Source organism: Triturus cristatus, chromosome 1_1 (assembly GCF_964204655.1).
Source record: "Triturus cristatus chromosome 1_1, aTriCri1.1, whole genome shotgun sequence".
Lineage (NCBI taxonomy): Eukaryota > Metazoa > Chordata > Amphibia > Caudata > Salamandridae > Triturus > Triturus cristatus.
In genome coordinates, this window is record NC_140579.1 from 273295987 (window position 1) to 273306534 (window position 10548).

Genomic DNA, 10548 nt, shown 5'->3' on the forward strand with positions numbered 1-10548 from the left:
AGAAGTGAGGAAGGGAGGCCCCCGGGAAACCGAGAGGCGACCTCCCCAGCGGAGCAGAAGGTCCACATCCCCAAAGATGTGGTCAAGGAATATTATAAAAACAATGACATTCAGCAATGGTTCAGGGCCTACGAGGTCGCCATGACCTCTCATCGGGTCCCGCAGAAGGACTGGGGGGCAGGGTTGTGGGGACGATTTCTGAGCGAAGGAAGAGACACCCTGCTCGACCTACCCCTCTCTCTGCAGACCTTCTACAGCCACATGAAAGAGGCTCTACTCACAAGGTACAGCCTCACCCCCGAGATGTACCGTCAACGATTCCGGGACTGCAGGAAAATCCTGGGCACCACCTGGGTAGAATAAGTAAACTTTTTTAGTCGGGCCTTCGATGGGTGGGTCAAGGGCAGCAAAGTCACCACTCTTGAGGAACTCACCGACCTCCTATTGTGGGAACGCCTGGCTGCGAACTGCTTTGTGGAACTACACCAGCATCTGCTCGACAGCAAACTCACCGATCCCAGGAAGCTGGCGGTGGAAGCAGACCGCTGGACCAACACCCGGGTCACCCGGGGCATGGTAGGAGAATACCCCCGAGCCAGTCAGGGACCACCCCGCCAGAGAGGAGGGGGGAACCAGGGAGGCCAGAGAGAGTCCCAGCCTAGTCCTCCGAAGACCCAATCTCCACCTTTCCCAGCGCCCCCCCCACCAGTAACCAGACCCCCCGGGAGACGGGGACACAGAGTAACCGTCACTTGTTTCCGTTGCCAGAAGCCCGGGCACTACGCCAATGACCCAGAGTGCCCCATGGCCACCCAAAACACCCCTGCAAGACAGATAGCCAACGTAGCTCTGGAGGAGGAGGTTGAGGACGCCGGGGAATGGGAACCCGCAGCCATGGCCCTAGTATCCCTGGGAGATAGGGAGATGGTCCCTGGTAGCCTCCTGCCCTCCAACACGAAGAAATACGGGCAGCTCGTTAAGATCAATGGCCACCAAATAGAGGCCCTGCGGGACACCGGGGCCAGCATCACCGGTGTCCTCAGGCACTTAGTCCCCGAGGAGCAGATCCTCCCCAACGTCTTTTGCCCAGTCATTTCCGCCGATAATAGAGAGAGTATGTGTCAGGTAGCTCTGGTGCCGTTTGAGTGGGGTGAAGTAATAGGTAAACTGAGGGTGGCCGTAAGAACCTCCCAGCCGGTCGACTGCCTCCTAGGGAACGACCTGGAGAGTTCGCCCTGGAAGCACGTCGAACGCAAGGCCCACCTAGGGATGATGGGGCTCCCCGAGTGGGTGTGCGCCACCACCCGATCTATGTCAGCCAGACTCACCCCCCTGGGAGAAGTCGAAGACGCCCCGACCGAAGAAGTCAGAGCAGTAACCCCCGAGGGTCCTCCCGTCCCCCCATCGGAGGGGCCCGTCGCCAGCGACGAGCCCTCTTTGCCCGACACCACCCCGGTCCCTGAGTTAGGCGATCTACCCGAGTTGGCCCAATGGCGCCACGAGGGTGGACCCACCCGGGAGGAGTTTTGCCGGGAGCAAGCCACCTGCCCTTCCCTGGTCGGACTGCGGCGCCAGGCCGAGGGCCAAGCCGCAGGCGACCAAACTGGCACGCACCGAATTTATTGGGAAAATAGCATTTTGTATAGTGAGCAGAAGTCGGTGGAGCTGGGATCCGGACGGGTGCTGGTGGTACCCCTCCGCTTCCGAGACTTCCTCCTGGGCTTAGCCCATGACGTCCCCCTTGCCGGCCACCTGGGTCAAGACAAGACCTACAGCCGTCTCGTGACCCATTTTTACTGGCCTAAGATGAGAGCAGCCGTAGAAGCCCACTGCAAGTCCTGTCCCACGTGCCAAGCTAGCGGGAAGAGTGGGGGGAAGCGCAAGGCTCCCCTCCAACCCTTCCCGGTCGTCAGTACCCCCTTTGAACGAGTCGGGATCGACATCGTGGGGCCCCTGGACCCCCCCACCTCCCAAGGTCACCATTTCATCCTGGTCCTGGTGGATCGCGCCACCCGATACCCTGAGGCGATCCCCCTACGCACCGTCACGGCCCCCGTAGTGGGCCGGGCCCTGATGGGGATCTTTTCCCGGGTAGGGTTCCCCCGCGAGGTCGTGAGCGATCGCGGCACTAATTTTATCTCGAGGTACATGACGTCCCTGTGGCAACAATGTGGAGTGTCCTACAAATTTACTACCCCGTACCATCCCCAGGGGAACGGCCTAGTAGAGAGGTTTAACCGGACTCTGAAAGGGATGATTACCGGCCTAGAAGAGCCCCTCCGGCGTAAGTGGGACGTCCTGCTCCCCTGCCTCTTGTTCGCTTACCGAGAGGTCCCCCAGAAGTCCCTAGGGTTCAGCCCGTTTGAGTTGCTCTATGGACACCCCGTCCGGGGTCCCCTCAGCTTGGTTAAGGAAGGGTGGGAGGCGGCACCCCAGACCACCCCACCAGATGTGTTCCACTATGTGCTGACCCTCCGGAACCAGACCAGGAAGTTCCGAACACTGGCCGAGGCCAACCTAGAGACAAGCCAAGAAGAGATGAAGCGCTGGTACGACCAGAATGCCACTCTGGTCGAGTTCCAGCCGGGCCAACAAGTATGGGTCATGGCTCCCGTGAAGCCAGGCGCCCTCCAGGACAGGTGGACCGGGCCCTACAAAGTGATTGAGTGGAAGAGCCCAGTCACATACTTGGTGGACGTCCAGTCGCCCCGGGATCCCCTCCGGGTCCTTCACGTGAACCGCCTCAAGCCTCACTTCGTGCGGACAGAACTAAGCCTCCTGCTGGCCACCGATGACGGGGCCGAAGATGAGTCGATCCCCTCCCGGACCTCCTGTGTGTCAAGGAGCAGGATGGCTCCGTGGAGGGAGTGAATCTCTCCCCAGCTCTCACTATCCAGCAGCAAGAGGACTGCCGCCAGCTACTAGGACAATTTGCCGACCTCTTCTCCCTGATCCCCCGAGTCACCGACTGGTGTGTCCATGACGTGGACACCGGGGACAGCCCGCCGGTGAGACACCGAGCCTACCGGGTCCCCGACCGGGTCCGGTCCTGCATTCAAGCTGAAGTCTCAAAGATGTTGACCATGGGAGTGATTGAGCCATCTGACAGTCCCTGGGCCAGCCCCGTGGTCCTGGTCCCGAAGGCAGCGGCCCCCGGTGTCGCCCCCGAGCTCCGGTTCTGTGTGGACTACCGGGGGCTCAATGACGTCACCCGAGCCGATGCCCACCCCATCCCACGAGCCGACGAGCTCATTGACCGACTCGGGGCAGCACGGTTCCTCAGCACCTTCGACCTCACCTGCGGATACTGGCAGATTGCGCTCACCGAGGGGGCCAAGGAGCGGTCTGCCTTCTCCACCCCAGATGGGCATTACCGCTTCTGCGTAATGCCCTTCGGAATGAAAAATGCCCCGGCCACCTTCCAGCGACTGGTAAATAGAGTCCTGGCCGGGCTAGAACAGTTCAGCGCGGCATATCTGGACGACATCGCCGTTTTTAGTTCCGGATGGAGTGAGCACCTCCAGCACCTCCGGAGGGTGCTAACCGCCCTGCGCCAGGCAGGCCTGACAGTAAAAGCCAGCAAGTGCCAAATTGGACAAGGATCAGTAGTCTACCTGGGGCACCAGGTCGGGAGTGGCCAGGTCGCCCCTCTACAACCAAAAATCGACGCCATCGGGGCCTGGGAACCCCCCACCACCCAAACGGAGGTCCGAGCCTTTCTGGGCCTCACTGGCTACTACCGCAGATTCATCAAGGGGTATGGCAGCCTTGTCGGCCCCCTCACAGAACTCACATCCTAAAAACAGCCAAAAAAGGTTCAGTGGACAACCGCCTGCCAGGAGGCGTTCGATGCCCTAAAGAAGGCCATGTGCACGGCCCCCGTCCTCCAGGCTCCCGACTACTCCAAGGAGTTTGTAGTCCAGACCGATGCCTCCGAGCATGGCATTGGGCCCGTCCTGTCCCAGATGAATGACCAAGGCCTGGACCAGCCCGTCGCCTTCCTCAGTCGGCGGCTGTTACCCAGAGAACAGCGATGGAGTACCATTGAGCGCGAAGCCTTTGCCGTGGTCTGGGCACTCAAGAAACTACGCCCTTACCTGTTCAGCACCCATTTCAAAGTCCAAACCGATCATCGGCCCTTGCGATGGCTTATGCAGATGCGGGGAGAAAACCCCAAGCTACTGCGGTGGTCAATCTCCCTCCAGGGGATGGATTTCACCGTGGAACACCGTCCTGGGACGGACAACGCCAACGCCGATGGCCTCTCCCGGTTCTTCCGCCTCAGCGAAGAGAACCCCCCAAGATGATGGGCAGTTCTCTCCGGCTTTCAGCTGGGGGGGACGCGTGTTGGACCCGGCCTCGTAACATGGCTCTACTGGTCCCCACCCCACCTAACCTGGTGCCGGCGGTCCCAATCCCCCGGCCTCACCAAGCCTTTCCACCAGAACACACGCACTCAACCCGGACACCCTCGTCCATGGCCTCTCTCCTTTCGGCCACCCCGGGCCCGCGTGCCCACTTCATGCACCAAGATGGCCGTCCGGCCCCAGCGCGACCCGGGCCTAGAGGCGCCACTCCGGCTGGAGGACATCACACTTCCAGGGGGTGAGAGAGGGAGGAGCAGTTTCTATCGCACCTCTGAACTCCCCTGGGACGATGGGTTTCGATCGGCCCTCCGGCCTCCCTGAAGGCTGGCTCCACGCCTGCTGGGTGTCTGGGACTCCTCCCGACCCGGCCCTGAAAGGATCAAAAGACAATGGCAGGAAACCCCCGATAAGCGACCCCCAGGTGACAAGACCCCTGCCTGCACAGACTCCGGACATCAAAGAGGGGTCGACCTATAACCAGGGGTGCTCTGGGACTGTCCGGCAGATTCGACGCTGGAACAACGAGAGCCTGCTGACGCGGTCGCGGCTCCTGGAACTTAGAACTACCTGAGCCCTGCTGAGTGACTCGCGGCTCCCTGAAGATTGTAAGACCTCCGAACTTGTACCTGAGCCCTGCTGAGTGACTCGCGGCTCCCCGAAGATCGTAAGACCTCCGAACTTGTACTTGAGCCCTGCTGAGTGACTCGCGGCTCCCCGAAGATCGTAAGACCTCCGAACTTGTACCTGAGCCCTGCTGAGAGACTCGCGGCTCCCTGAAGATCGTAAGACCTCCGAACTTGTACCTGAGCCCGCTGAGTGACTCGCGGCTTCCACAGACTCCACTGGTCCCGCCGGACCCCACGACAACCAGCCTACCCCCCAGCTCGAGGATTGTGAGCTGTGCGCTGGGTACATCCTTACCTTGAACTTTTGTGCCAAAGACTGTCCCGCTACCCCCTATCCCTTCCGAGACTCATTGAGCCCGCGCTCTCCTTGTACATATTTGCAGTGCTAACCTATTTGATAAAGATTGGTTCCTGAGAACGCACGGTGTGTTGTTTCTGTGTCGTGGGGTGCCCAAAGTACGATCCTCGAGACGAGACTTCTCCTCCTGAGGAGTCTCCCGCCAGTGCCCGGCTACGATACTTGAGGGTGGGTCTCAGGGTAGTCAGGACTCCCTTCCCGGGCTCCTCTGAGGTCGCCGTCTAACACTAGCTGTCTATAGAAGACTGCCAAATATCATCTTCAGTTTATTCGACTGTTTGTTGACTCACCCGCAAAGGTCACATCACAAGTATATATGAACATTTACATAGATTCATTAATATAGACGAAGAAAATTCCTGAGACGGATTGGCATATCGAGAAAGATATATTGGAAAATAATTGGACACAAATCAATCCATCAATACATGACTTACTCAGCTCCATTCTCTGTAGTAGGCACTATTTTTACATATGTCAATTATATTACAACCCCACAAGACTGCATATATGCTTTAGTGGATATTTTAGTCTCTTTTACTGAGCTAGGTGACTGGAAGCACATTCTGTGGTATTGCAGTGAACGTAAATATTACAGTAAAATTACTTTTTCAGAAATGAGCGAAATATGCAGCCGTAACATTCCTCCTTTTTCCTGCATTTTTTTGCTGGGCCAACCACTCAATCTGATTTCTTAAAAGATGCTACTGCAGTCCATCCTATAAATGATTTATTTTTATGTGAATCAATATGATTTTTACCTCTATTAAATTGCTATGTTTGAATTGTTTATTAAATTTGCATGTTCCCATTATCTCAAAAAAAAGAGAGAGAAATATTCTTTGATGAAGTCCCTAGGCTATGCAAAGTTCCTCTAATACAAGCCCAGTCTTACCAAGTTCTCAATTACTGGCCTAGAGCGGTGGTCTCCAACCTCCTCTATAGTGAAAGCTACTGCTGCTCAAGGAAAGTCCTACTAAATTACTAGCAAATTTTAATATTGCAAAATAGTGACCACATGTTAGACATTGGGTTGTTGGATGACTACGGTGTGAGCCCTGGTCAAGCAACAGTCACAATTCCTGACATACTGAACTACAAAAAGTCACATAATTAAATTGTGCTTAACACTGGGTAGCTTGACAAAAATAAACAGTTGGGCTTAATTTAGAGGCAATTTGTAAAGTATTTATGCAGCACACAAACAGTAATAAAGAGAAAACACAACAAAACAAAATGCCCACATCAATTTAGAAAAAATATAGTGATATTTTAATAAAATTATTTAACACCAAAATTACAAAAATCCAATCGGTAGAACTGGAGTTTTATATTTTTAAAGTTTTTAGTAAAACCTAGCACCTAAAAGATCAGAGCGCCAACCGCGGTCATCTGATTGCGCGAGACCTGGTCAGAGTCGAAAAATATGCCGACTGTGGTGGAGCACCTGTCTGATTGAAGAAGTGGATTGGGCCTGGGTGGTGCTTACCTTCGGACTTAGACTAAATTTTGAAGAACGTGTTCTGAGAAGATAAAGTTCAGCTGGTTAAGGCTGAAGGTGGTGTCCGAGGAAGGAGGCTCATCGTCTGGGATCTTTGGGTTGAAGCAACAGTGAAGATTTCTACATTTAGACTTAGAGCCTAATTACAAATTTGGCGCTACGGGAGAGGGCGGCACGCCACCTCCCTGCTCTCTCACCACCAAACTCGACTGCTGGCCGCACGCCAGAATATCAGTTTACTCATTGTCTGGTGGGTGGTCCTTTGGTGTTCCCACGGCGGTGCCTTTAAAAAAGGCACCGCAATGGGAAATCCAAAGCAAATTCCGGCACAGCATTGTCTGTTAAGTCCATGCCGTGCAGGAACTGGGCATGCATGCAGACCAGGGGGGCACACCATATGCCCCCACCATATGCCCCCCTGTATGCATCCTCATGGCCTGAGGCACCAGGTGGCCCTGTAGGGCCACCTTAATTTCCTCACCACCGGGACATGTAAAATTTAAACGTATATGTTCTACTTTTTAAATACATTGCATCCTGCCCTCTGAACTGTCCAGGGCCTACCCTAGTGGTGGCTTATGTGTATTCAAAATGAAGCTTTGGCCTGGCAAACGGTTTATTTTGCCAGGTTGAAATGGCAGTTTAAGCTGTACACACAGGCGTCAATGGCAGGCACGGGACATGTTTTAAAGTGGGTGGCACAATAAGTGCTGCAGGCCCACTAGTAGTATTTCATTTACTGGCCCGGGGTATATGGTATACCACACTATAAGGGACTTATAAGCAAATTATATATGCCAATCAGGTACAAGCCAATTAAATCATGTTTAGGAGAGTGAGCACAGGCACCTTAGCACTGACCAGCTGCAGTCCTAAGGCCAACAAATAGAAATTTTGGCAACAAAAATAGAAATAAGTAGGCAAAACGTTTGGAGGAAGACCACCTTATGGCTGGCCAGTCAAACACCACATATGTTGACATTACACTATCAATACCCTAAGAAGGATTATCAGTAGTGACCATCCAAGCAATTCAGGTGAGATTACCAGCAGAAACAGCAGGAAAAAATGTATTAGTATTAAATGCCTGTACGTGAAATAACAGCCAAAGAATCACATGCCTTACGGTGCAAAGGACAAAACTACAACAATCGGTCTCCACAACTCTGCTTGAATTATCATTCAACTATCAACTTTAAATGTGTTTGGAATTGCAACCTTTTGTCTTCATCAACATATCAGTTTCTGAAAATACACATTTCTTTCTCTCACAATACCACTTTCCATTTCTGACAAAATCAATTGTCCAGATGAAAACAATTGTCTATAAAAACATAATTTTTGCAAAATACCAGTCTTAAGTTTTAGGGAATACACCGTCCTCAAACATCAGCTTATACATTTGTGATGACTTATATGTACAAATACCTTGCATGGGCAGAGTCTGCTTCAAATGCCCAGGTGTTACAATCGTAGGCCACATCTTCTCACCATAACACCAAGAATGCCTGGTATATGCCAATAAAGCCCACCTTAATACCATGGCCACTATTGTGCCAAGGCTGAACTCTATGATGGGTAAGATGGTCAGCATTTATCAGGCATTCCCATTACTATGTGAGGGTTGTACACCAATATGTCATGGATGACTATAAGTAGGCCAGTCATGTTTTTATGACGAAGAATGCCAAAAATAGCCAAGAATGCACATTATTATACCATTGGCACCACTATGACTTGAACGAGCATAATTGTGTCAGAAATTATCCCCTTATGATTGGGTCTATTTTATACTTTTGGTGGTCCTTGACACCAGAATTTGATTTCAGACAGCAGCATAGTTAATTAGACAGTGAAACAATGTCACAAACGCACACACGTAAACGTACCCACATGCATACACACACACACGAGGGGCTCTTAGTTGTCTCAGCTCTGGATCCACACCTTGCCCTTCTAAGCTCTTGGACCGATCATGCAGCCAAGTAACACATTTTCACTCTGGCCTTGTAGGCCCAGACTTTGATGGATCAGCGCTGTTCACTGCTCAGGCTACAGTTGGCACTCTTCTATCATGGCCCATTACTCATACACCTTGTGGTACTGATAGAGCAGCACCTAAAAATGCCCACACTCCTTGTGACCTAGTTAGGTTGAAAGTGGAGACAAATGGTAATGCTACAGACCCCAGAAGATGGTACAGTGTTTCTTTTATTGTTATCCTGAGGTCGTATTATTGGTTTTGGCTGGCTGGCTTAGATTTTTCTCACAAGCTCTCTGAAACTCTGTTTTTCTCTGGTAATTTTCAAGTATTTTGTATGTGTGCGTGTATTTTGCTTCGCTTTTTCTTGCAGGTGATTACAAAATATGTTTGCAACAGTCAAAGTACTAACGTCGAAGCACTTTTCGTGCAATAATATGAGCACTTGATATAACTATTCTGTAATTTACACACGAATTCTGCACACTTCGTGGGTTTAAGAAATGTGCAATTTAGCACACTCAGCATGCTTTGTGTATGAACACGATCCACACCTTTCCAATGTGGTCCAGTGAGTTTTAAATTAATCAAGCATTAAGAATTTGATTGTACTTATCATTACAAATAAATTAGCAAATGCCTCATTGCATTCAAATTCTTCATTTTATAATGTATGCCCTACAATCTGATAAGTTGAAAAACAATGGACTGCAGAGGTACTAAGTGGAATTCCACTCCTTTAAATGAGTTGCCCTTGGCATTTGCATTTACCACTGTTTTTGCTCTCCTCAGAATACTGATGGCTTTATAAAGAGCAATGTCAACAGAATGCTTGTCACAGCGTAGAAAAGTCTGCCCTCGTTGATTTCTTTTAGTTCTTCTGTTTGATTTGTCCATTTCTGCAGGTGAGACAGGCCTTCTTGTGAAAATAACTAAGAATTCCGAGTTCTACGGCTACGCAGGAGACAAGCGCCTGTCGGAGAGGAAGATTCTGAATCTGACGGATTTCTTCTGCAAGGGAGACCGCTACTTCAACAGCGGAGACCTGCTGAGGTTTGATGAAGAGGGGTTCATTTACTTCCAAGACCGAGTCGGGGACACATTCCGGTGAGAGATCATGTTTTCTTCATAACTCATGTTTTCATTTTACAGAAAACAGATTAAATGCAGCAGTATGAACATTAACAGATCTTTTCTCCATACAAACAGACAAGACACAACCCGGTCATCACGTTATTGGAGGGGCAGATATACATACAGTAACCAAGCAGCGGTTTCCGTAGCATCCACACCATATATAAATAGAGAAAGTATCAGATTAGAGGACAAAAATCTTAACACTAACAGAGCGCTTCCAAAAATGTTGACTAGCTATTTTCTAATGCGATGACTTCCGGTTGACTAAGCTAGTGTTGTGACTTGTAGTGTTACTTTGCATCCTTTCCTTTAGTTACCTGTTCCCTGCTGCTCAGCCAGCATGAATGTGATGTGAGTGGAATGTTGGAATGCTTGATGAGGCAGTGGAATGCAGTGGCATAACAAAACTTGAGGGGGCCCCCCTGCAGGGTACAAGGAGCGGCCCCCTCCGAGCTCAATCTGGAGCTCTCCAACCCAAGTTCGGTGCTGAGGGGAGCCCCTGGAGGATGGGGGCCCCCCTCACTGCGGGGGATGCGGGGGCCTGTGTTACGCCCCTGGTGGAATGCTGGAGTGCCTCG

General features: G+C 51.6%; 1 pseudogene; it reads left to right on the plus strand.

Moving 5' to 3' along the window:
• The window catches only part of LOC146870124 (long-chain fatty acid transport protein 2-like), a 782555-nt pseudogene extending 772611 nt beyond the window's left edge, over positions 1–9944 (plus strand).
• The last annotated feature ends 604 nt before the right edge of the window (positions 9945–10548 follow it).